General features: G+C 46.3%; 9 non-coding genes and 1 pseudogene across 9 annotated transcripts; all 10 read left to right on the forward strand.

The window, feature by feature from the left end:
• The first annotated feature begins 722 nt into the window (after positions 1 to 722).
• LOC130343517 (U2 spliceosomal RNA) lies at positions 723 to 913 on the forward strand. The gene has a single exon (XR_008882819.1). It is a non-coding gene; the product is annotated as a U2 spliceosomal RNA (small nuclear RNA).
• Positions 914 to 2,997: 2,084 nt separating this feature from the next.
• LOC130343529 (U2 spliceosomal RNA) lies at positions 2,998 to 3,188 on the forward strand. Its single transcript, XR_008882831.1, has one exon. It is a non-coding gene; the product is annotated as a U2 spliceosomal RNA (small nuclear RNA).
• A 2,090-nt stretch (positions 3,189 to 5,278) lies between these two features.
• Positions 5,279 to 5,469, forward strand: LOC130343542 (U2 spliceosomal RNA). Its single transcript, XR_008882842.1, has one exon. It is a non-coding gene; the product is annotated as a U2 spliceosomal RNA (small nuclear RNA).
• A 2,068-nt stretch (positions 5,470 to 7,537) lies between these two features.
• On the forward strand, positions 7,538 to 7,728 carry LOC130343468 (U2 spliceosomal RNA). Its single transcript, XR_008882777.1, has one exon. It is a non-coding gene; the product is annotated as a U2 spliceosomal RNA (small nuclear RNA).
• A 2,094-nt stretch (positions 7,729 to 9,822) lies between these two features.
• On the forward strand, positions 9,823 to 10,013 carry LOC130343480 (U2 spliceosomal RNA). The gene has a single exon (XR_008882788.1). It is a non-coding gene; the product is annotated as a U2 spliceosomal RNA (small nuclear RNA).
• A 2,089-nt stretch (positions 10,014 to 12,102) lies between these two features.
• On the forward strand, positions 12,103 to 12,293 carry LOC130343492 (U2 spliceosomal RNA). The gene has a single exon (XR_008882799.1). It is a non-coding gene; the product is annotated as a U2 spliceosomal RNA (small nuclear RNA).
• A 2,092-nt stretch (positions 12,294 to 14,385) lies between these two features.
• On the forward strand, positions 14,386 to 14,603 carry LOC130343495 (U2 spliceosomal RNA; annotated as a pseudogene).
• Positions 14,604 to 19,992: 5,389 nt separating this feature from the next.
• Positions 19,993 to 20,178, forward strand: LOC130343490 (U2 spliceosomal RNA). Its single transcript, XR_008882797.1, has one exon. It is a non-coding gene; the product is annotated as a U2 spliceosomal RNA (small nuclear RNA).
• A 2,085-nt stretch (positions 20,179 to 22,263) lies between these two features.
• Positions 22,264 to 22,454, forward strand: LOC130343498 (U2 spliceosomal RNA). The gene has a single exon (XR_008882801.1). It is a non-coding gene; the product is annotated as a U2 spliceosomal RNA (small nuclear RNA).
• Positions 22,455 to 24,541: 2,087 nt separating this feature from the next.
• Positions 24,542 to 24,732, forward strand: LOC130343499 (U2 spliceosomal RNA). The gene has a single exon (XR_008882802.1). It is a non-coding gene; the product is annotated as a U2 spliceosomal RNA (small nuclear RNA).
• The last annotated feature ends 25 nt before the right edge of the window (positions 24,733 to 24,757 follow it).

Consider the following 24,757-nt stretch of genomic DNA (forward strand, 5'->3'; position numbering starts at 1 on the left):
TATGTGACTATGGAGCTGTTTGGTGATGTCGTCTATTACGGCCTTCATAGAAGCAACAGGAGATTGTTGCATCCATCTTGAACCCTCAGAACTACAGTGCTATGATGTCACTCACTTCCACAGGCCTTGCAGAGTGTAAACAACAACAACCCAGCTTTGTTGTGTATGTAACCAAAGGGATTTGTGATGTCACCTAGAACCTTCACAGCAGCGACAGCTTTATGAGGAGCATCAGCACTGCTCTGCCTGAGCAGAACCATCACCGCCATAGGTTGTCAAATAACCCGGATTTAACCCACACAGGTAAGTCCAATGGGGTGCAGGCATGTCCTCTATGCTTACAGCTTCCCGTGGGTGTTGGTTTGATACCGTTTGGGGACAGCCAAGGAGGCATCTGCAGGCAACAAAGGTAGGTGTGTGCTTGTGTGTGTGTTTCCTATGCAGATCCTAAGCCCAGTGTCACATGCAAGTAGGAGGAGTAAGAAGGGTTCCTGGCAAATCCGGGTTATGGATTGCATTTAAAAAGGCCCCGTGGGAGTGCAATGGGCCCCTGTCTTGCTGCTTAGCAATAATGGTATGGGTTTAGGTTCTGCTGTGTGTACTGGTGGTTGACTGCCCCCCAGCCCAGAGTGTGCATGGAAAATTGTCTGGCAGCCTCCCTGACAGCAAGCAGTGATAGTGCCCATGAAGGGGACCTTGTTGGGCCCGCCCCTTTCACGGTTATCGCTTCTCGGCCTTTTGGCTAAGATCAAGTGTAGTATCTGTTCTTATCAGTTTAATATCTGATACGTCCCCTATCTGGGGACCATATATTAAATGGATTTTTGAGAACGGGGGCCGATTTCGAAGCTTGCTTCCGTCGCCCTATGCATTGACCCGATATGGCAGTATCTTCGGGTACAGTGCACCACCCCCTTACAGGGTTAAAAAGAAAGATTCCTACTTTCATTGCTACCTGCTTGCTGGCTAGCCAGCTAGCCAGCCCTGTGGGCCTTGCTGCTGCTGCAGCCAAAAAACAAAAGGTGGTGCTGCTGCTGCTTCTGCTGCTTCTGCTTCTGCTTGTGTCTGGCCCCTGTTGGAGCGTCCAGGCACAGGACTTCTGCTGCTGCTGACTAAATGGCCTCCTTAATTGGATCATTTGAGTAGCCAGCACACCTGTGCAGGTAGGGCATGACATGATAGGCAGCTGCCTTGATAGCGGGTGGGTGCTGAATGTTCCTAATTGACAAAATAAGATTAATGCTTATGAAGAAATATAAAATCTCATCCCTTCCCCAATATCGCGCCACACCCCTACCCCTTAATTCCCTGGTTGAACGTGATGGACATATGTCTTTTTTCGACCGTACTAACTATGTAACTATGTAACATAACATGGGGGGGGGGGGGGGGGGGTCTCCTGGCTGTTCACACAGGTGTGTCATTGCTGTACATTGACCATGCATTGCTTCTGTGGTATTGCAAAGGCAAAGACAAATGCTTCCAGCCATCCATTGCACTAATGGATTGGTCATCAGCTGGCTGTCTATGTCCCGCATCAATATAGACCAAAGTACAGAGGGTTAGGCTATGCTATTGTGCACCTACCTGATGCATCAGAAGGTGCGAGGCCCTTGCTAAATTCTGTGCACAGACTTTGAGATCTATGCTTTAGACTGTATCTAAACCTGCTCCAACATGGACTGACATTCTGGCCTACTTTCAGCCGATGCGACTTGTCTGTCGCTGAACAGTCGCTTTTTATGTATTCAGCACCTATGTATAATGTTGTAAAAATGCTCTAGAAGCTAAAGTCGCAGAAATGTCACACATATTTGGCCTGCAACTTTCTGTGCGACAAATTCAGACAGGAAAAATCAGTATAAATCCTTAGAAAATTATCCCCCAGTGTCTCCATCTGCTGGCGGTATTGAATAAGCATTGCTGCACTGATGGGGTATGCATTAGACGAAAAAAAAGAAGAAAAAGAAGAATAATACGCCCAGAAAAGAGGCGAAAAGGAGAAAAACGTAAAAAAACGTGAAAAAAAAGTAAGAGGAAGAGAAGGGAAAAAAAGGTGGAAATGGGTTTAAAAGTGATTTCGGCGGAGAAATATATATATATATATATATATATATATATATATGCGCACACACACACATAGATATAAACGTATTCTCCGTTGAGATATTGCAGCCGCTGCTGTGTCCAGGCCCAGGAGCCTTAGCACTGTGCTGTGATGTCACTCAATACCACTGACATCACTAGGTGTAAACAACATCTCTCCTTTGCTGTGTATGTGACTATGGAGCTGTTTGGTGATGTCGTCTATTACGGCCTTCATAGAAGCAACAGGAGATTGTTGCATCCATCTTGAACCCTCAGAACTACAGTGCTATGATGTCACTCACTTCCACAGGCCTTGCAGAGTGTAAACAACAACAACCCAGCTTTGTTGTGTATGTAACCAAAGGGATTTGTGATGTCACCTAGAACCTTCACAGCAGCGACAGCTTTATGAGGAGCATCAGCACTGCTCTGCCTGAGCAGAACCATCACCGCCATAGGTTGTCAAATAACCCGGATTTAACCCACACAGGTAAGTCCAATGGGGTGCAGGCATGTCCTCTATGCTTACAGCTTCCCGTGGGTGTTGGTTTGATACCGTTTGGGGACAGCCAAGGAGGCATCTGCAGGCAACAAAGGTAGGTGTGTGCTTGTGTGTGTGTTTCCTATGCAGATCCTAAGCCCAGTGTCACATGCAAGTAGGAGGAGTAAGAAGGGTTCCTGGCAAATCCGGGTTATGGATTGCATTTAAAAAGGCCCCGTGGGAGTGCAATGGGCCCCTGTCTTGCTGCTTAGCAATAATGGTATGGGTTTAGGTTCTGCTGTGTGTACTGGTGGTTGACTGCCCCCCAGCCCAGAGTGTGCATGGAAAATTGTCTGGCAGCCTCCCTGACAGCAAGCAGTGATAGTGCCCATGAAGGGGACCTTGTTGGGCCCGCCCCTTTCACGGTTATCGCTTCTCGGCCTTTTGGCTAAGATCAAGTGTAGTATCTGTTCTTATCAGTTTAATATCTGATACGTCCCCTATCTGGGGACCATATATTAAATGGATTTTTGAGAACGGGGGCCGATTTCGAAGCTTGCTTCCGTCGCCCTATGCATTGACCCGATATGGCAGTATCTTCGGGTACAGTGCACCACCCCCTTACAGGGTTAAAAAGAAAGATTCCTACTTTCATTGCTACCTGCTTGCTGGCTAGCCAGCTAGCCAGCCCTGTGGGCCTTGCTGCTGCTGCAGCCAAAAAACAAAAGGTGGTGCTGCTGCTGCTTCTGCTGCTTCTGCTTCTGCTTGTGTCTGGCCCCTGTTGGAGCGTCCAGGCACAGGACTTCTGCTGCTGCTGACTAAATGGCCTCCTTAATTGGATCATTTGAGTAGCCAGCACACCTGTGCAGGTAGGGCATGACATGATAGGCAGCTGCCTTGATAGCGGGTGGGTGCTGAATGTTCCTAATTGACAAAATAAGATTAATGCTTATGAAGAAATATAAAATCTCATCCCTTCCCCAATATCGCGCCACACCCCTACCCCTTAATTCCCTGGTTGAACGTGATGGACATATGTCTTTTTTCGACCGTACTAACTATGTAACTATGTAACATAACATGGGGGGGGGGGGGGGGGTCTCCTGGCTGTTCACACAGGTGTGTCATTGCTGTACATTGACCATGCATTGCTTCTGTGGTATTGCAAAGGCAAAGACAAATGCTTCCAGCCATCCATTGCACTAATGGATTGGTCATCAGCTGGCTGTCTATGTCCCGCATCAATATAGACCAAAGTACAGAGGGTTAGGCTATGCTATTGTGCACCTACCTGATGCATCAGAAGGTGCGAGGCCCTTGCTAAATTCTGTGCACAGACTTTGAGATCTATGCTTTAGACTGTATCTAAACCTGCTCCAACATGGACTGACATTCTGGCCTACTTTCAGCCGATGCGACTTGTCTGTCGCTGAACAGTCGCTTTTTATGTATTCAGCACCTATGTATAATGTTGTAAAAATGCTCTAGAAGCTAAAGTCGCAGAAATGTCACACATATTTGGCCTGCAACTTTCTGTGCGACAAATTCAGACAGGAAAAATCAGTATAAATCCTTAGAAAATTATCCCCCAGTGTCTCCATCTGCTGGCGGTATTGAATAAGCATTGCTGCACTGATGGGGTATGCATTAGACGAAAAAAAAGAAGAAAAAGAAGAATAATACGCCCAGAAAAGAGGCGAAAAGGAGAAAAACGTAAAAAAACGTGAAAAAAAAGTAAGAGGAAGAGAAGGGAAAAAAAGGTGGAAATGGGTTTAAAAGTGATTTCGGCGGAGAAATATATATATATATATATATATATATATATATATATATATATGCGCACACACACACATAGATATAAACGTATTCTCCGTTGAGATATTGCAGCCGCTGCTGTGTCCAGGCCCAGGAGCCTTAGCACTGTGCTGTGATGTCACTCAATACCACTGACATCACTAGGTGTAAACAACATCTCTCCTTTGCTGTGTATGTGACTATGGAGCTGTTTGGTGATGTCGTCTATTACGGCCTTCATAGAAGCAACAGGAGATTGTTGCATCCATCTTGAACCCTCAGAACTACAGTGCTATGATGTCACTCACTTCCACAGGCCTTGCAGAGTGTAAACAACAACAACCCAGCTTTGTTGTGTATGTAACCAAAGGGATTTGTGATGTCACCTAGAACCTTCACAGCAGCGATAGCTTTATGAGGAGCATCAGCACTGCTCTGCCTGAGCAGAACCATCACCGCCATAGGTTGTCAAATAACCCGGATTTCACCCACACAGGTAAGTCCAATGGGGTGCAGGCATGTCCTCTATGCTTACAGCTTCCCGTGGGTGTTGGTTTGATACCGTTTGGGGACAGCCAAGGAGGCATCTGCAGGCAACAAAGGTAGGTGTGTGCTTGTGTGTGTGTTTCCTATGCAGATCCTAAGCCCAGTGTCACATGCAAGTAGGAGGAGTAAGAAGGGTTCCTGGCAAATCCGGGTTATGGATTGCATTTAAAAAGGCCCCGTGGGAGTGCAATGGGCCCCTGTCTTGCTGCTTAGCAATAATGGTATGGGTTTAGGTTCTGCTGTGTGTACTGGTGGTTGACTGCCCCCCAGCCCAGAGTGTGCATGGAAAATTGTCTGGCAGCCTCCCTGACAGCAAGCAGTGATAGTGCCCATGAAGGGGACCTTGTTGGGCCCGCCCCTTTCACGGTTATCGCTTCTCGGCCTTTTGGCTAAGATCAAGTGTAGTATCTGTTCTTATCAGTTTAATATCTGATACGTCCCCTATCTGGGGACCATATATTAAATGGATTTTTGAGAACGGGGGCCGATTTCGAAGCTTGCTTCCGTCGCCCTATGCATTGACCCGATATGGCAGTATCTTCGGGTACAGTGCACCACCCCCTTACAGGGTTAAAAAGAAAGATTCCTACTTTCATTGCTACCTGCTTGCTGGCTAGCCAGCTAGCCAGCCCTGTGGGCCTTGCTGCTGCTGCAGCCAAAAAACAGAAGGTGGTGCTGCTGCTGCTTGTGTCTGGCCCCTGTTGGAGCGTCCAGGCACAGGACTTCTGCTGCTGCTGACTAAATGGCCTCCTTATTGGATCATTTGAGTAGCCAGCACACCTGTGCAGGTAGGGCATGACATGATAGGCAGCTGCCTTGATAGCGGGTGGGTGCTGAATGTTCCTAATTGACAAAATAAGATTAATGCTTATGAAGAAATATAAAATCTCATCCCTTCCCCAATATCGCGCCACACCCCTACCCCTTAATTCCCTGGTTGAACGTGATGGACATATGTCTTTTTTCGACCGTACTAACTATGTAACTATGTAACATAACATGGGGGGGGGGGGGGGTCTCCTGGCTGTTCACACAGGTGTGTCATTGCTGTACATTGACCATGCATTGCTTCTGTGGTATTGCAAAGGCAAAGACAAATGCTTCCAGCCATCCATTGCACTAATGGATTGGTCATCAGCTGGCTGTCTATGTCCCGCATCAATATAGACCAAAGTACAGAGGGTTAGGCTATGCTATTGTGCACCTACCTGATGCATCAGAAGGTGCGAGGCCCTTGCTAAATTCTGTGCACAGACTTTGAGATCTATGCTTTAGACTGTATCTAAACCTGCTCCAACATGGACTGACATTCTGGCCTACTTTCAGCCGATGCGACTTGTCTGTCGCTGAACAGTCGCTTTTTATGTATTCAGCACCTATGTATAATGTTGTAAAAATGCTCTAGAAGCTAAAGTCGCAGAAATGTCACACATATTTGGCCTGCAACTTTCTGTGCGACAAATTCAGACAGGAAAAATCAGTATAAATCCTTAGAAAATTATCCCCCAGTGTCTCCATCTGCTGGCGGTATTGAATAAGCATTGCTGCACTGATGGGGTATGCATTAGACGAAAAAAAAGAAGAAAAAGAAGAATAATACGCCCAGAAAAGAGGCGAAAAGGAGAAAAACGTAAAAAAACGTGAAAAAAAAGTAAGAGGAAGAGAAGGGAAAAAAAGGTGGAAATGGGTTTAAAAGTGATTTCGGCGGAGAAATATATATATATATATATATATATATATATATATATATATATATGCGCACACACACACATAGATATAAACGTATTCTCCGTTGAGATATTGCAGCCGCTGCTGTGTCCAGGCCCAGGAGCCTTAGCACTGTGCTGTGATGTCACTCAATACCACTGACATCACTAGGTGTAAACAACATCTCTCCTTTGCTGTGTATGTGACTATGGAGCTGTTTGGTGATGTCGTCTATTACGGCCTTCATAGAAGCAACAGGAGATTGTTGCATCCATCTTGAACCCTCAGAACTACAGTGCTATGATGTCACTCACTTCCACAGGCCTTGCAGAGTGTAAACAACAACAACCCAGCTTTGTTGTGTATGTAACCAAAGGGATTTGTGATGTCACCTAGAACCTTCACAGCAGCGACAGCTTTATGAGGAGCATCAGCACTGCTCTGCCTGAGCAGAACCATCACTGCCATAGGTTGTCAAATAACCCGGATTTAACCCACACAGGTAAGTCCAATGGGGTGCAGGCATGTCCTCTATGCTTACAGCTTCCCGTGGGTGTTGGTTTGATACCGTTTGGGGACAGCCAAGGAGGCATCTGCAGGCAACAAAGGTAGGTGTGTGCTTGTGTGTGTGTTTCCTATGCAGATCCTAAGCCCAGTGTCACATGCAAGTAGGAGGAGTAAGAAGGGTTCCTGGCAAATCCGGGTTATGGATTGCATTTAAAAAGGCCCCGTGGGAGTGCAATGGGCCCCTGTCTTGCTGCTTAGCAATAATGGTATGGGTTTAGGTTCTGCTGTGTGTACTGGTGGTTGACTGCCCCCCAGCCCAGAGTGTGCATGGAAAATTGTCTGGCAGCCTCCCTGACAGCAAGCAGTGATAGTGCCCATGAAGGGGACCTTGTTGGGCCCGCCCCTTTCACGGTTATCGCTTCTCGGCCTTTTGGCTAAGATCAAGTGTAGTATCTGTTCTTATCAGTTTAATATCTGATACGTCCCCTATCTGGGGACCATATATTAAATGGATTTTTGAGAACGGGGGCCGATTTCGAAGCTTGCTTCCGTCGCCCTATGCATTGACCCGATATGGCAGTATCTTCGGGTACAGTGCACCACCCCCTTACAGGGTTAAAAAGAAAGATTCCTACTTTCATTGCTACCTGCTTGCTGGCTAGCCAGCTAGCCAGCCCTGTGGGCCTTGCTGCTGCTGCAGCCAAAAAACAAAAGGTGGTGCTGCTGCTGCTTCTGCTGCTTCTGCTTCTGCTTGTGTCTGGCCCCTGTTGGAGCGTCCAGGCACAGGACTTCTGCTGCTGCTGACTAAATGGCCTCCTTAATTGGATCATTTGAGTAGCCAGCACACCTGTGCAGGTAGGGCATGACATGATAGGCAGCTGCCTTGATAGCGGGTGGGTGCTGAATGTTCCTAATTGACAAAATAAGATTAATGCTTATGAAGAAATATAAAATCTCATCCCTTCCCCAATATCGCGCCACACCCCTACCCCTTAATTCCCTGGTTGAACGTGATGGACATATGTCTTTTTTCGACCGTACTAACTATGTAACTATGTAACATAACATGGGTGGGGGGGGGGGGGGGGGTCTCCTGGCTGTTCACACAGGTGTGTCATTGCTGTACATTGACCATGCATTGCTTCTGTGGTATTGCAAAGGCAAAGACAAATGCTTCCAGCCATCCATTGCACTAATGGATTGGTCATCAGCTGGCTGTCTATGTCCCGCATCAATATAGACCAAAGTACAGAGGGTTAGGCTATGCTATTGTGCACCTACCTGATGCATCAGAAGGTGCGAGGCCCTTGCTAAATTCTGTGCACAGACTTTGAGATCTATGCTTTAGACTGTATCTAAACCTGCTCCAACATGGACTGACATTCTGGCCTACTTTCAGCCGATGCGACTTGTCTGTCGCTGAACAGTCGCTTTTTATGTATTCAGCACCTATGTATAATGTTGTAAAAATGCTCTAGAAGCTAAAGTCGCAGAAATGTCACACATATTTGGCCTGCAACTTTCTGTGCGACAAATTCAGACAGGAAAAATCAGTATAAATCCTTAGAAAATTATCCCCCAGTGTCTCCATCTGCTGGCGGTATTGAATAAGCATTGCTGCACTGATGGGGTATGCATTAGACGAAAAAAAAGAAGAAAAAGAAGAATAATACGCCCAGAAAAGAGGCGAAAAGGAGAAAAACGTAAAAAAACGTGAAAAAAAAGCAAGAGGAAGAGAAGGGAAAAAAAGGTGGAAATGGGTTTAAAAGTGATTTCGGCGGAGAAATATATATATATATATATATATATATATATATATATATATATGCGCACACACACACATAGATATAAACGTATTCTCCGTTGAGATATTGCAGCCGCTGCTGTGTCCAGGCCCAGGAGCCTTAGCACTGTGCTGTGATGTCACTCAATACCACTGACATCACTAGGTGTAAACAACATCTCTCCTTTGCTGTGTATGTGACTATGGAGCTGTTTGGTGATGTCGTCTATTACGGCCTTCATAGAAGCAACAGGAGATTGTTGCATCCATCTTGAACCCTCAGAACTACAGTGCTATGATGTCACTCACTTCCACAGGCCTTGCAGAGTGTAAACAACAACAACCCAGCTTTGTTGTGTATGTAACCAAAGGGATTTGTGATGTCACCTAGAACCTTCACAGCAGCGACAGCTTTATGAGGAGCATCAGCACTGCTCTGCCTGAGCAGAACCATCACCGCCATAGGTTGTCAAATAACCCGGATTTAACCCACACAGGTAAGTCCAATGGGGTGCAGGCATGTCCTCTATGCTTACAGCTTCCCGTGGGTGTTGGTTTGATACCGTTTGGGGACAGCCAAGGAGGCATCTGCAGGCAACAAAGGTAGGTGTGTGCTTGTGTGTGTGTTTCCTATGCAGATCCTAAGCCCAGTGTCACATGCAAGTAGGAGGAGTAAGAAGGGTTCCTGGCAAATCCGGGTTATGGATTGCATTTAAAAAGGCCCCGTGGGAGTGCAATGGGCCCCTGTCTTGCTGCTTAGCAATAATGGTATGGGTTTAGGTTCTGCTGTGTGTACTGGTGGTTGACTGCCCCCCAGCCCAGAGTGTGCATGGAAAATTGTCTGGCAGCCTCCCTGACAGCAAGCAGTGATAGTGCCCATGAAGGGGACCTTGTTGGGCCCGCCCCTTTCACGGTTATCGCTTCTCGGCCTTTTGGCTAAGATCAAGTGTAGTATCTGTTCTTATCAGTTTAATATCTGATACGTCCCCTATCTGGGGACCATATATTAAATGGATTTTTGAGAACGGGGGCCGATTTCGAAGCTTGCTTCCGTCGCCCTATGCATTGACCCGATATGGCAGTATCTTCGGGTACAGTGCACCACCCCCTTACAGGGTTAAAAAGAAAGATTCCTACTTTCATTGCTACCTGCTTGCTGGCTAGCCAGCTAGCCAGCCCTGTGGGCCTTGCTGCTGCTGCAGCCAAAAAACAAAAGGTGGTGCTGCTGCTGCTTCTGCTGCTTCTGCTTGTGTCTGGCCCCTGTTGGAGCGTCCAGGCACAGGACTTCTGCTGCTGCTGACTAAATGGCCTCCTTAATTGGATCATTTGAGTAGCCAGCACACCTGTGCAGGTAGGGCATGACATGATAGGCAGCTGCCTTGATAGCGGGTGGGTGCTGAATGTTCCTAATTGACAAAATAAGATTAATGCTTATGAAGAAATATAAAATCTCATCCCTTCCCCAATATCGCGCCACACCCCTACCCCTTAATTCCCTGGTTGAACGTGATGGACATATGTCTTTTTTCGACCGTACTAACTATGTAACTATGTAACATAACATGGGGGGGGGGGGGGGGGGTCTCCTGGCTGTTCACACAGGTGTGTCATTGCTGTACATTGACCATGCATTGCTTCTGTGGTATTGCAAAGGCAAAGACAAATGCTTCCAGCCATCCATTGCACTAATGGATTGGTCATCAGCTGGCTGTCTATGTCCCGCATCAATATAGACCAAAGTACAGAGGGTTAGGCTATGCTATTGTGCACCTACCTGATGCATCAGAAGGTGCGAGGCCCTTGCTAAATTCTGTGCACAGACTTTGAGATCTATGCTTTAGACTGTATCTAAACCTGCTCCAACATGGACTGACATTCTGGCCTACTTTCAGCCGATGCGACTTGTCTGTCGCTGAACAGTCGCTTTTTATGTATTCAGCACCTATGTATAATGTTGTAAAAATGCTCTAGAAGCTAAAGTCGCAGAAATGTCACACATATTTGGCCTGCAACTTTCTGTGCGACAAATTCAGACAGGAAAAATCAGTATAAATCCTTAGAAAATTATCCCCCAGTGTCTCCATCTGCTGGCGGTATTGAATAAGCATTGCTGCACTGATGGGGTATGCATTAGACGAAAAAAAAGAAGAAAAAGAAGAATAATACGCCCAGAAAAGAGGCGAAAAGGAGAAAAACGTAAAAAAACGTGAAAAAAAAGTAAGAGGAAGAGAAGGGAAAAAAAGGTGGAAATGGGTTTAAAAGTGATTTAGGCGGAGAAATATATATATATATATATATATATATATATATATATATATATATATGCGCACACACACACATAGATATAAACGTATTCTCCGTTGAGATATTGCAGCCGCTGCTGTGTCCAGGCCCAGGAGCCTTAGCACTGTGCTGTGATGTCACTCAATACCACTGACATCACTAGGTGTAAACAACATCTCTCCTTTGCTGTGTATGTGACTATGGAGCTGTTTGGTGATGTCGTCTATTACGGCCTTCATAGAAGCAACAGGAGATTGTTGCATCCATCTTGAACCCTCAGAACTACAGTGCTATGATGTCACTCACTTCCACAGGCCTTGCAGAGTGTAAACAACAACAACCCAGCTTTGTTGTGTATGTAACCAAAGGGATTTGTGATGTCACCTAGAACCTTCACAGCAGCGACAGCTTTATGAGGAGCATCAGCACTGCTCTGCCTGAGCAGAACCATCACCGCCATAGGTTGTCAAATAACCCGGATTTAACCCACACAGGTAAGTCCAATGGGGTGCAGGCATGTCCTCTATGCTTACAGCTTCCCGTGGGTGTTGGTTTGATACCGTTTGGGGACAGCCAAGGAGGCATCTGCAGGCAACAAAGGTAGGTGTGTGCTTGTGTGTGTGTTTCCTATGCAGATCCTAAGCCCAGTGTCACATGCAAGTAGGAGGAGTAAGAAGGGTTCCTGGCAAATCCGGGTTATGGATTGCATTTAAAAAGGCCCCGTGGGAGTGCAATGGGCCCCTGTCTTGCTGCTTAGCAATAATGGTATGGGTTTAGGTTCTGCTGTGTGTACTGGTGGTTGACTGCCCCCCAGCCCAGAGTGTGCATGGAAAATTGTCTGGCAGCCTCCCTGACAGCAAGCAGTGATAGTGCCCATGAAGGGGACCTTGTTGGGCCCGCCCCTTTCACGGTTATCGCTTCTCGGCCTTTTGGCTAAGATCAAGTGTAGTATCTGTTCTTATCAGTTTAATATCTGATACGTCCCCTATCTGGGGACCATATATTAAATGGATTTTTGAGAACGGGGGCCGATTTCGAAGCTTGCTTCCGTCGCCCTATGCATTGACCCGATATGGCAGTATCTTCGGGTACAGTGCACCACCCCCTTACAGGGTTAAAAAGAAAGATTCCTACTTTCATTGCTACCTGCTTGCTGGCTAGCCAGCTAGCCAGCCCTGTGGGCCTTGCTGCTGCTGCTGCAGCCAAAAAACAAAAGGTGGTGCTTCTGCTGCTTCTGCTTCTGCTTGTGTCTGGCCCCTGTTGGAGCGTCCAGGCACAGGACTTCTGCTGCTGCTGACTAAATGGCCTCCTTAATTGGATCATTTGAGTAGCCAGCACACCTGTGCAGGTAGGGCATGACATGATAGGCAGCTGCCTTGATAGCGGGTGGGTGCTGAATGTTCCTAATTGACAAAATAAGATTAATGCTTATGAAGAAATATAAAATCTCATCCCTTCCCCAATATCGCGCCACACCCCTACCCCTTAATTCCCTGGTTGAACGTGATGGACATATGTCTTTTTTCGACCGTACTAACTATGTAACTATGTAACATAACATGGGGGGGGGGGGGGGGGGGTCTCCTGGCTGTTCACACAGGTGTGTCATTGCTGTACATTGACCATGCATTGCTTCTGTGGTATTGCAAAGGCAAAGACAAATGCTTCCAGCCATCCATTGCACTAATGGATTGGTCATCAGCTGGCTGTCTATGTCCCGCATCAATATAGACCAAAGTACAGAGGGTTAGGCTATGCTATTGTGCACCTACCTGATGCATCAGAAGGTGCGAGGCCCTTGCTAAATTCTGTGCACAGACTTTGAGATCTATGCTTTAGACTGTATCTAAACCTGCTCCAACATGGACTGACATTCTGGCCTACTTTCAGCCGATGCGACTTGTCTGTCGCTGAACAGTCGCTTTTTATGTATTCAGCACCTATGTATAATGTTGTAAAAATGCTCTAGAAGCTAAAGTCGCAGAAATGTCACACATATTTGGCCTGCAACTTTCTGTGCGACAAATTCAGACAGGAAAAATCAGTATAAATCCTTAGAAAATTATCCCCCAGTGTCTCCATCTGCTGGCGGTATTGAATAAGCATTGCTGCACTGATGGGGTATGCATTAGACGAAAAAAAAGAAGAAAAAGAAGAATAATACGCCCAGAAAAGAGGCGAAAAGGAGAAAAACGTAAAAAAACGTGAAAAAAAAGTAAGAGGAAGAGAAGGGAAAAAAAGGTGGAAATGGGTTTAAAAGTGATTTCGGCGGAGAAATATATATATATATATATATATATATATATATATATATATATATATATGCGCACACACACACATAGATATAAACGTATTCTCCGTTGAGATATTGCAGCCGCTGCTGTGTCCAGGCCCAGGAGCCTTAGCACTGTGCTGTGATGTCACTCAATACCACTGACATCACTAGGTGTAAACAACATCTCTCCTTTGCTGTGTATGTGACTATGGAGCTGTTTGGTGATGTCGTCTATTACGGCCTTCATAGAAGCAACAGGAGATTGTTGCATCCATCTTGAACCCTCAGAACTACAGTGCTATGATGTCACTCACTTCCACAGGCCTTGCAGAGTGTAAACAACAACAACCCAGCTTTGTTGTGTATGTAACCAAAGGGATTTGTGATGTCACCTAGAACCTTCACAGCAGCGACAGCTTTATGAGGAGCATCAGCACTGCTCTGCCTGAGCAGAACCATCACCGCCATAGGTTGTCAAATAACCCGGATTTAACCCACACAGGTAAGTCCAATGGGGTGCAGGCATGTCCTCTATGCTTACAGCTTCCCGTGGGTGTTGGTTTGATACCGTTTGGGGACAGCCAAGGAGGCATCTGCAGGCAACAAAGGTAGGTGTGTGCTTGTGTGTGTGTTTCCTATGCAGATCCTAAGCCCAGTGTCACATGCAAGTAGGAGGAGTAAGAAGGGTTCCTGGCAAATCCGGGTTATGGATTGCATTTAAAAAGGCCCCGTGGGAGTGCAATGGGCCCCTGTCTTGCTGCTTAGCAATAATGGTATGGGTTTAGGTTCTGCTGTGTGTACTGGTGGTTGACTGCCCCCCAGCCCAGAGTGTGCATGGAAAATTGTCTGGCAGCCTCCCTGACAGCAAGCAGTGATAGTGCCCATGAAGGGGACCTTGTTGGGCCCGCCCCTTTCACGGTTATCGCTTCTCGGCCTTTTGGCTAAGATCAAGTGTAGTATCTGCATTTGGTCTGGTCGGAAGGTGTCTGTGGTACCCCGCTTCTCGGCCTTGGGGGATTGTCTCTCCTTACGGAGGGACTTCACCCCCTTGCTGCTATTGGGGAGCGGGCTTAGTCCACGGACAACGGGTTGCGATCCCCCTGTCTCTGGGACCTTGTGTCTCAGAAGGCATTTTCGGTACGTTGAGCGTTACCTGTAGCTTCGGAAGCACCTAGGGTACCCCCGACCTCTGCCTTGGGTAAGGGTTCCGCTTTTATAGCGGGATTCCGAGCCCCTGCTGCTATTGGGGAAGGGGCTTAGTCCCTGGGTGTGGAAGATGCCGTTCTCCTGGGCTTTCCCCTCTGGGGAAATGTCGATGCGAAATACCATCCGCATAGAGGTGTCGGAGAGCCATCGTCAGTTGAAGAACCTCCGCTTCATTGCGGAGGTGATTCTTCTTGACTACTTCCGCCTCAATAGGGAGGACATCCTGTGTCTAAATGACCAGGAAAGCCGTGGCCTGTATACCGTCACCTTCACGGCCACGGCGTGTTGCGATAACATCTATGCAACCTTGTCTGGTGCGGACCAGAGGGACGATCGACTCGACGGTCTTTCGTTCCAGTTCCTCTATGGTGAGGAACATATACCGTTGGTGGTGGCTATGCACAGCCCTCATGTGACCACGGAGGATATAGCCACTTTTCTTCGGCGATACTGCGAAGAGGTGCGATTCGCAAACAAAATCTTGAACTCCGTGCGGTTCTGGAACGGCAAGAGGAAGTTCTGGGTCAAGCTCCGTAAGGATCCCGGTGGTATTGGGGGTCTTTGCCATCCGCCCCCAAATTTTGCCATCGGGAGAGTTCGGGGCTTCCTGTTCTATCCTCAAATGCCTATGTATTGCCGAAATTGCTTGAGGTTTGGCCACACCCAGGAGACCTGCGGCGCGGAGCGTGTGATTCGCTGCAATAGGTGTGGCCAAGAAGGTCACATAGCCTCAAGATGTAGCCATACAATAAGGTGCAACCTCTGCGGAGAGGAAAATCACGATTTTAATTCCTGTCCCCATAAAGCAAAAACTACGATGGGTGGGTCAAGGCTGGGCCCACCCAAAGAGGGGACAGGACAAAAGACGTCCTTTTTTAAGATGCCCAAACCCCAGATGGCAGGTACTGATGGGTCCAGGCCCAAGACCTCTGGTGCTCCATCGGGGGGCCCACCGGTGGTAGTGCTAGGGGGAGGCCATGGGGATTCCACGAAGCCCGGGCGGGTGATCGAGTTTACTGCCCGGGAAATTGAAAGACGTCGATCGACTTCCTACCTGGCTCAAGAGCCCGCCGAAACTTCTGAAGGGGGCTCACCTGTGGCGGGTGGCAGCCGACGGGCCTCGGTGGGGGCAAAAGTGGACCCAAAATTGCAGCATAAGCCAGGTACTGGCTTGGCCCAGGGTCGCCCTGCTCCGGACGAAGAGGCCCCGGTGAAAGCCCGCCGGAAGGGGAGCCAGGTGGCCAGGTCTGAGCCCGGTCCTGTTACTCCGCCTATACAGGACAGGGCCAAGAAGACAAGTGGCGCCAAACCAGGGTTTGCTGCCCCGCCAGCAGTGGACCCGGTGGGTAAAACTGGCCATCGTCGATCGATGGGGAAGTTGGAGCAACAGTCCTCAGCAACGCTTGCTGGGGAACAAGCGATGAAAACTTCCCAAGGTAGCGGCAAAGGTTCCGGAAAAGAGGCCTCACAGGCCCCTGTGCAGCAGTTCCAGTCGTCAAATGATGAAAGAAGACGCAGATCCATCAGCCGGGGGCCAGAGATTACATCGAGTGAGAGCAACACAGAGGATATGGACAGCAGTGTGACATTTAAAAGACAAAGAGAAGAAGAAGAGGAAGACATTCAAAGGAAAGCGGCGTGCCGTAGTTCGGACGAGAGCGAGCTCAGGGTCGGGGCATCATCGATCTCAAGCTCCGACCCTCAGAACATCAAGGAGCTGATGACCCCGCAGGCGGGGGATGACGGTACGCAGCTTATTATTGACTTTGATTCTCCAAGCACGGACTCTCCATAAACTATGCCTATCCCTGTAAAAATTGCCTCACTCAATGTGAGGTCCTTAAAGAGCCCTGATCGCAGGGCTGCTTTATTTTCTTATCTAGAGACATGTGACTTTGACCTTTGCCTGCTACAAGAATGTGGAATCCCTAGTAAAATGGACTATAAAGACTTAAAAGAAGACTGGAAGCTGGGCCCATCCATATGGTCCGGTGCAAATGACTGTCGTTCTGTGGGTGTTGGGCTGCTCTGCCGAGGCCAGTCCTTTTCTATTCATACAGTAACTGAGATTGTGCCTGGCAGAGCTCTTTTAATTCATCTATATTTTAATGGACTTTTAATTCGTGTTTTAAATGTGTATGCCCCTCCTGATAAACAGGAGCGGGCAGAACTATTTGAAATTTTACCACTGTTTTGTGTTGGGTCTTCCCCCCTGCTGGTGGGAGGTGATTTTAACTGCATACGTGATGGGGAACACCGGCAGGGTGGGGATATTAATCGTAAAGACCGCACTTCTTACCTGCTTAAAAATTTTATTGATGATTTTAATTTGAAAGATTGCTGGAAGGATCTCTTGCCGGAGGACCCAGGCGCCACATGGTCCAATGGAAGAGTGAGCTCCAGAATCGATTTTATTTTTTCCTCTAGAGCTTTTAAACCCCTGAAATGCACGCTCGAGCAGAATATCTTCTCTGATCATAAGCTCCTCTTGGTGGGCCTGGAGCTAGAGGGGGAGCAAAAAGCAAAAAGGGGCCTCTGGAGATTAAACACCACACTCCTAGAGGACCCTGAGATAAAAGAGGAGTTTGTGCGGACCTACCAATGCTGGCAATCACAAAGAAAACCCCACGAGCCTATGCTGCACTGGTGGGAGGGCACCAAATCTAAAATCAGATTTTTTTTTATCAAAGCAGGTAAGAAGAAGGCAAAAATGGAAAAACAGTGGTTTTATGTTCTTAACATGCGTTTAAATGTACTTTTTAAATTGAAAGAAGCTGGTATGGATGTAGAAAATGATATTTTAAACCTTAAAACTGAAATAAAACATGCCATAGAAAAGAAAGGGAAACAAATCATTTTTAACTCACATGTGCAGCACCTGGAGGAGGGCGAGAAATGTTCCCGTTTCTTTTTTAAAAAAGTGATGAATAGGAGGGATATCATCCAAAACCTTGAGGGTGAATCCACTCCAAAAGGCATGTTAGATGCAGTTTTTAACTTCTACCAGCTTCTTTTTAATAAGAAAGATCTTAATCCATCCTTTTTAGAACATGTTCTTAATTCCCTTGATTTTAAGCTAGATGTTTTAGACCAGGAGGTTTTATCCCGTGATCTTAACTTAGATGAACTTTTATTTGTTTTTAAAAGTTTTTCTAGTGGGAAGGCCCCTGGGGAAGATGGTTTACCCATCGAATTTTATTTAGCTTTTTGGGATATTTTAAAGGATGATATGGTTTTATTGTATAAAGAAACTTTTATTGTTAATGAACTTCCCCCTTCCTGGAGGAGGGGGATTGTATCATTACTTTTTAAAAAGGGTGAAAAGGATATGCTAAAAAATTGGCGCCCCATCACACTTTTAAATGTTGATTATAAAGTTTTAGCCAAGTTATTAGCTGTCCGTTTTAAACCTTTTATTCATAAATTAATTCACCCAAATCAGGTTTGTGGGGTACCTGGAAGGTCTATAGCTGAATCCCTAAATATTTTAAGAGATGTTTTATGGTATTTTAAGGATAGAAATCAAACTGTAGCAATTTTATCCTTAGACTTTGAAAAAGCCTTTGATAGGGTCTCCCATGAATACCTGTTTTTAGTTCTTAAAAAGATGGCAGTGCCTGAAACGATTTTAAGCCGAATCATGCTTTTATACCGATCCTGTTTTAGTCAAGTCTCTGTTAATGGCTTTTTAACCAGCGGTGTTCCTCTTTTATCAGGTGTCAAACAGGGCTGCCCCCTGTCCCCACTCCTTTTTATTTGCGCAATCGAACCACTGATGGCCCTCCTCAGAAAAGACCGGGTAGTAAGAGGCGTACCGATACCTGGTGGAGGAGGGACCCATCTAAAGGTGTTGGGGTACATGGATGATGTCACCATACTGTGCCCGGACTCTCCATCCATGAGGGGGGCATTGAGGAACACCAGCTATTTCTGCGAGGTCTCTGGTTTTAAGCTAAACACAGATAAATGTGACTGTTTTTATATTGGCTCCTGGGATTCATCCATCACCCCAGGAGTCACAATGCAACAGGATCAAATTAAAGTTTTAGGTATTGTTTTTAACCAGGTCAATGATGGGAGCCCTAACTGGGATTCAGCTATAGCTAAGATGGAGAAGAAGATTTTAATGTGGAATCTTAGAAACCTTACCATGGAGGGGAAGATTTTAATAATAAAGATGGTTTTACTCCCTATTATGCTATACATTGCCATGGTATTTCCTCCATCTATTTTATACATTAAAAAAGTAACTAGAATTGTTTTTACTTTTTTATGGGGTTCAAAAATGGAGAAATTAAAGCGTGATTTTATGTACAAAAGTAAAGATAATGGCGGGAAAGATGTTCCTAACCTTTTTACTTTCTTTTACATAAAGTATTTCTGTTTCTGTTTTAAAATTATTAAATCCGATGGCATTTTTAGCTGCTTTTTAAGGTACGCTGCGGGCATGGTTTTTAAAAGATGGTTGCGCATCCCTCTGAACGCTCCGGTGCTTCTGTGTCCCCCAAAACATTATGTGGTGTTGGAAAAGACAGTCAGGCTCCTAGGTCTCCAAGATTTGGAGCCTGACATACTGGGGGACCAGAGAAAGGTATCAAAGGTCCTCAGGCGGAGTGAGGTTACCCTGGCAGTGTCCAATTTCACACAGGCAAGATCCAAAAAGGTATGGCGGAACGTGTACGGGAAGTTTCTGGCGAATGTACACAGGGATCTTGCCTGGGCAATCGTCCACCAGTGCCTCCCTACTCGTGAGTTTCAGCACAGGCGAGGACTGGTGGCGAGAGCCAAGTGCCCGAGAGATGGCTGCGGAGTGGACGAAACGGTGCTGCACATATTTTGGAACTGCCCTTTTGCACGGGAGCTTTGGAGGAAGGTAGGCCCACTTTTGAAGTGGGCCTGCGGCCTAAAAGATTTTAATCACGAATGTGTCTTTTACGGTCTTTTTAACTGCCCCAATTTTAAACAGCAGATGATCTGCTGGATGATTATTAATTGTTTTAAAAATGCCATCTGGAAAGTTAGGAACATCTTACTTTTTAAACATGATTTTATTGATGTTAAAAACTGTATAAAGCTGGCCCTGAGTGAGATGTACATCTATTACCTAAGAGACAAGAAACAGTTGGGGGCCAGCGAGGCAGCATCCATGTGGTGTCTGCCTCTATGGAACGAAATAACAGTATAATCAGTTTTTATGACATTTGTATAATGTTTTATCCTGCCATTTTTATTTTTTCTCCTTTTATTACTGGTTTTATTATTTGTATTTTAAAACCTTTGTGAACCTTTTATTATTTTGCATTTTAAATTTTGTATGGTTTCTTATTTATTCAATAAAATTTTGTTGAAACCTTATCTGTTCTTATCAGTTTAATATCTGATACGTCCCCTATCTGGGGACCATATATTAAATGGATTTTTGAGAACGGGGGCCGATTTCGAAGCTTGCTTCCGTCGCCCTATGCATTGACCCGATATGGCAGTATCTTCGGGTACAGTGCACCACCCCCTTACAGGGTTAAAAAGAAAGATTCCTACTTTCATTGCTACCTGCTTGCTGGCTAGCCAGCTAGCCAGCCCTGTGGGCCTTGCTGCTGCAGCCAAAAAACAAAAGGTGGTGCTGCTGCTGCTGCTTCTGCTGCTTCTGCTTGTGTCTGGCCGCTGTTGGAGCGTCCAGGCACAGGACTTCTGCTGCTGCTGACTAAATGGCCTCCTTAATTGGATCATTTGAGTAGCCAGCACACCTGTGCAGGTAGGGCATGACATGATAGGCAGCTGCCTTGATAGCGGGTGGGTGCTGAATGTTCCTAATTGACAAAATAAGATTAATGCTTATGAAGAAATATAAAATCTCATCCCTTCCCCAATATCGCGCCACACCCCTACCCCTTAATTCCCTGGTTGAACTTGATGGACATATGTCTTTTTTCGACCGTACTAACTATGTAACTATGTAACATAACATGGGGGGGGGGGGGGGGTCTCCTGGCTGTTCACACAGGTGTGTCATTGCTGTACATTGACCATGCATTGCTTCTGTGGTATTGCAAAGGCAAAGACAAATGCTTCCAGCCATCCATTGCACTAATGGATTGGTCATCAGCTGGCTGTCTATGTCCCGCATCAATATAGACCAAAGTACAGAGGGTTAGGCTATGCTATTGTGCACCTACCTGATGCATCAGAAGGTGCGAGGCCCTTGCTAAATTCTGTGCACAGACTTTGAGATCTATACTTTAGACTGTATCTAAACCTGCTCCAACATGGACTGACATTCTGGCCTACTTTCAGCCGATGCGACTTGTCTGTCGCTGAACAGTCGCTTTTTATGTATTCAGCACCTATGTATAATGTTGTAAAAATGCTCTAGAAGCTAAAGTCGCAGAAATGTCACACATATTTGGCCTGCAACTTTCTGTGCGACAAATTCAGACAGGAAAAATCAGTATAAATCCTTAGAAAATTATCCCCCAGTGTCTCCATCTGCTGGCGGTATTGAATAAGCATTGCTGCACTGATGGGGTATGCATTAGACGAAAAAAAAGAAGAAAAAGAAGAATAATACGCCCAGAAAAGAGGCGAAAAGGAGAAAAACGTAAAAAAACGTGAAAAAAAAGTAAGAGGAAGAGAAGGGAAAAAAAGGTGGAAATGGGTTTAAAAGTGATTTCGGCGGAGATATATATATATATATATATATATATATATATATATATATATATACGCGCACACACACACATATATATAAACGTATTCTCCGTTGAGATATTGCAGCCGCTGCTGTGTCCAGGCCCAGGAGCCTTAGCACTGTGCTGTGATGTCACTCAATACCACTGACATCACTAGGTGTAAACAACATCTCTCCTTTGCTGTGTATGTGACTATGGAGCTGTTTGGTGATGTCGTCTATTATGGCCTTCATAGAAGCAACAGGAGATTGTTGCATCCATCTAGAACCCTCAGAACTACAGTGCTATGATGTCACTCACTTCCACAGGCCTTGCAGAGTGTAAACAACAACAACCCAGCTTTGTTGTGTATGTAACCATAGGGATTTGTGATGTCACCTAGAACCTTCACAGCAGCGACAGCTTTATGAGGAGCATCAGCACTGCTCTGCCTGAGCAGAACCATCACCGCCATAGGTTGTCAAATAACCCGGATTTAACCCACACAGGTAAGTCCAATGGGGTGCAGGCATGTCCTCTATGCTTACAGCTTCCCGTGGGTGTTGGTTTGATACCGTTTGGGGACAGCCAAGGAGGCATCTGCAGGCAACAAAGGTAGGTGTGTGCTTGTGTGTGTGTTTCCTATGCAGATCCTAAGCCCAGTGTCACATGCAAGTAGGAGGAGTAAGAAGGGTTCCTGGCAAATCCGGGTTATGGATTGCATTTAAAAAGGCCCCGTGGGAGTGCAATGGGCCCCTGTCTTGCTGCTTAGCAATAATGGTATGGGTTTAGGTTCTGCTGTGTGTACTGGTGGTTGACTGCCCCCCAGCCCAGAGTGTGCATGGAAAATTGTCTGGCAGCCTCCCTGACAGCAAGCAGTGATAGTGCCCATGAAGGGGACCTTGTTGGGCCCGCCCCTTTCACGGTTATCGCTTCTCGGCCTTTTGGCTAAGATCAAGTGTAGTATCTGTTCTTATCAGTTTAATATCTGATACGTCCCCTATCTGGGGACCATATATTAAATGGATTTTTGAGAACGGGGGCCGATTTCGAAGCTTGCTTCCGTCGCCCTATGCATTGACCCGATATGGCAGTATCTTCGGGTACAGTGCACCACCCCCTTACAGGGTTAAAAAGAAAGATTCCTACTTTCATTGCTACCTGCTTGCTGGCTAGCCAGCTAGCCAGCCCTGTGGGCCTTGCTGCTGCAGCCAAAAAACAAAAGGTGGTGCTGCTGCTGCTGCTTCTGCTGCTTCTGCTTGTGTCTGGCCGCTGTTGGAGCGTCCAGGCACAGGACTTCTGCTGCTGCTGACTAAATGGCCTCCTTAATTGGATCATTTGAGTAGCCAGCACACCTGTGCAGGTAGGGCATGACATGATAGGCAGCTGCCTTGATAGCGGGTGGGTGCTGAATGTTCCTAATTGACAAAATAAGATTAATGCTTATGAAGAAATATAAAATCTCATCCCTTCCCCAATATCGCGCCACACCCCTACCCCTTAATTCCCTGGTTGAACTTGATGGACATATGTCTTTTTTCGACCGTACTAACTATGTAACTATGTAACATAACATGGGGGGGGGGGGGGGGTCTCCTGGCTGTATACACAGGTGTGTCATTGCTGTACATTGACCATGCATTGCTTCTGTGGTATTGCAAAGGCAAAGACAAATGCTTCCAGCCATCCATTGCACTAATGGATTGGTCATCAGCTGGCTGTCTATGTCCCGCATCAATATAGACCAAAGTACAGAGGGTTAGGCTATGCTATTGTGCACCTACCTGATGCATCAGAAGGTGCGAGGCCCTTGCTAAATTCTGTGCACAGACTTTGAGATCTATACTTTAGACTGTATCTAAACCTGCTCCAACATGGACTGACATTCTGGCCTACTTTCAGCCGATGCGACTTGTCTGTCGCTGAACAGTCGCTTTTTATGTATTCAGCACCTATGTATAATGTTGTAAAAATGCTCTAGAAGCTAAAGTCGCAGAAATGTCACACATATTTGGCCTGCAACTTTCTGTGCGACAAATTCAGACAGGAAAAATCAGTATAAATCCTTAGAAAATTATCCCCCAGTGTCTCCATCTGCTGGCGGTATTGAATAAGCATTGCTGCACTGATGGGGTATGCATTAGACGAAAAAAAAGAAGAAAAAGAAGAATAATACGCCCAGAAAAGAGGCGAAAAGGAGAAAAACGTAAAAAAACGTGAAAAAAAAGTAAGAGGAAGAGAAGGGAAAAAAAGGTGGAAATGGGTTTAAAAGTGATTTCGGCGGAGAAATATATATATATATATATATATATATATATATATATATATATATACGCGCACACACACACATATATATAAACGTATTCTCCGTTGAGATATTGCAGCCGCTGCTGTGTCCAGGCCCAGGAGCCTTAGCACTGTGCTGTGATGTCACTCAATACCACTGACATCACTAGGTGTAAACAACATCTCTCCTTTGCTGTGTATGTGACTATGGAGCTGTTTGGTGATGTCGTCTATTATGGCCTTCATAGAAGCAACAGGAGATTGTTGCATCCATCTAGAACCCTCAGAACTACAGTGCTATGATGTCACTCACTTCCACAGGCCTTGCAGAGTGTAAACAACAACAACCCAGCTTTGTTGTGTATGTAACCATAGGGATTTGTGATGTCACCTAGAACCTTCACAGCAGCGACAGCTTTATGAGGAGCATCAGCACTGCTCTGCCTGAGCAGAACCATCACCGCCATAGGTTGTCAAATAACCCGGATTTAACCCACACAGGTAAGTCCAATGGGGTGCAGGCATGTCCTCTATGCTTACAGCTTCCCGTGGGTGTTGGTTTGATACCGTTTGGGGACAGCCAAGGAGGCATCTGCAGGCAACAAAGGTAGGTGTGTGCTTGTGTGTGTGTTTCCTATGCAGATCCTAAGCCCAGTGTCACATGCAAGTAGGAGGAGTAAGAAGGGTTCCTGGCAAATCCGGGTTATGGATTGCATTTAAAAAGGCCCCGTGGGAGTGCAATGGGCCCCTGTCTTGCTGCTTAGCAATAATGGTATGGGTTTAGGTTCTGCTGTGTGTACTGGTGGTTGACTGCCCCCCAGCCCAGAGTGTGCATGGAAAATTGTCTGGCAGCCTCCCTGACAGCAAGCAGTGATAGTGCCCATGAAGGGGACCTTGTTGGGCCCGCCCCTTTCACGGTTATCGCTTCTCGGCCTTTTGGCTAAGATCAAGTGTAGTATCTGTTCTTATCAGTTTAATATCTGATACGTCCCCTATCTGGGGACCATATATTAAATGGATTTTTGAGAACGGGGGCCGATTTCGAAGCTTGCTTCCGTCGCCCTATGCATTGACCCGATATGGCAGTATCTTCGGGTACAGTGCACCACCCCCTTACAGGGTTAAAAAGAAAGATT

The sequence above is a fragment of the Hyla sarda genome, unplaced genomic scaffold (assembly GCF_029499605.1).
Source record: "Hyla sarda isolate aHylSar1 unplaced genomic scaffold, aHylSar1.hap1 scaffold_685, whole genome shotgun sequence".
NCBI lineage: Eukaryota > Metazoa > Chordata > Amphibia > Anura > Hylidae > Hyla > Hyla sarda.